We start from the raw sequence: 1,790 nt of genomic DNA, 5'->3' as shown, positions 1-1,790 counted from the left end.
CCATCCATCCATCCATCCATCCATCCATCCATCCATCCATCCATCCATCCATCCATCCATCCATCCATCTATCTATCTATATCAACAGTTATAGTTGTAAGTCACATTTGTTGCAGTTCACTTGTTGACCACTTCGTTTGTCTAAATCAACCAATCAGAGCGCAGATTCCGTGCCAAATTTGGTAAGGAACACTCTAAAGCCCGCCCCTCTTTGTGAGCTCGACCAATGAGAAGCAGTTCAGCTTTGGAGGCTGCCTGAGATTCGACGAACGCAGAGGAACTGTGGCTTTTCGGTTTATCTTCAATGATTTAAYCATGTAACGGATCAATGAAGCCGTTTTTTCATCATAATGAAGTCAGGTTTTTGGAATAGGTAKCTGATACCAAGGAGCCCGAATGCCTGCAAATAGGAGAATGCGCAGAGGAGGTAAATGCTCACAACTGGGCTGCTGGGAGGCGATGGCCCCTGCAGTGTTGGAGTCGGCTAAGCTAACTAGCAACACACCGGATGTTGTAGGTGAAACATTCAGAATAAAACATCACTGTTAAAGGAGGTTTTGTTCCGTTTAATCTTAAATGGGAATATTCATAATAATGTTTTTAGACTTTGTTCAAGAAATTCCTTATACGCTTACAGGTGCGCTGCAACATTTTTACTAAGTAAAAATCCAAATCACACAAAACGTTTAACTTTATTTTGAAGCGGGCATTAGCGGAAGTTTAGCCTTGCACTCGGCGGCGCTTGCTAGCTTGACAAAAAAAAAAAAAAGACGAGGTGAAGTTACAAAGCCTCGAACCCAAAACAAGACTTGTCAGCCTGCAGTGGACAACGTCGCCTTTTTATGAATGGAACCTACCTGGTCTGGCCGAGTGTTTTTCGAGTGAAATGCCTTCGGAACGGGAGGGTCCTCCGTTTCTGAGAAAACGGATCCCGCTGTGAAGCACGGTGGGCTTGTGTTAATAACGGTTGGGATGTTTCAGTGGACATTGAAATGAACTTGCCTGTTCTCTTAGCTTACTTGCTAATGATTTTTATTATTTTAAGTGGTCGGTCTGTTTTATTTAAACACCTGACAAACTACTAGTATGTGCATCTTTATTATGATWAAACGCCTTTACTATATTATGTTATTTGTTCCCATTACAGGAGTTTGAACATCATTTTCAGTTGTTTTACATGGTTACTCCCTTCTTTAAGTTGTATTAATTACAGTTTTTTTTAACCAGTAATAATAATTTTAACTTTAGACCTTTTATTTCACTTAATTATTATTTTCATATTCAACAAGATCTAGTTTTTGTCAGCTGTTGCTGTGGTGAATAACTTATACGATTTATTATATTAAATAAATTAACCATTGTAGCTGACTGTCTTTCYTTTTTCTAAATGGCAAGTAGGGCTGCCACACACGATTATTTTTATAATCGATTAATCACCGATTATTTTTTCGATTAGTCGACTAATCAGATCATACGTTAATTGAATATAAACTTAAAGCTTATCGTGCCAGAATGCAGCTGCTATTATTTAACCATCGTTAGATTTTAGCTATATGCTAACTAAAAATAATTGCTGTGGAAGGTAAGTTCTGCTCTGCAGATATTACACAGGTTTCTCTTTCATTTTCTTAAAATGATCCCACACTTTGAGCTCTGTTGTCAGGTAGCCATGATACCAGAGTGGAGGACAGAACCTATCCTATAACCAGACCTATAATATGTCCTCCATATACCAGAGCCTGTCTGTATAATGTCTTGTGATGTCCACGGCCTACCCCAGTTACCACTAC

At 39.1% G+C, this 1,790-nt stretch overlaps 1 pseudogene; it reads left to right on the top strand.

Moving 5' to 3' along the window:
* Positions 1-255: 255 nt before the first annotated feature.
* LOC106534481 (vasohibin-2 pseudogene) overlaps positions 256-1,790 on the top strand; it is a 3,034-nt pseudogene continuing 1,499 nt past the window's right edge.

The sequence above is a fragment of the Austrofundulus limnaeus genome, unplaced genomic scaffold (assembly GCF_001266775.1).
Source record: "Austrofundulus limnaeus strain Quisiro unplaced genomic scaffold, Austrofundulus_limnaeus-1.0 Scaffold1185, whole genome shotgun sequence".
Taxonomy (NCBI): Eukaryota; Metazoa; Chordata; class Actinopteri; order Cyprinodontiformes; family Rivulidae; genus Austrofundulus; species Austrofundulus limnaeus.
The sequence above is the reverse complement of the archived record's forward strand: the minus strand, read 5'-3'. Positions and strand labels throughout refer to the sequence as shown.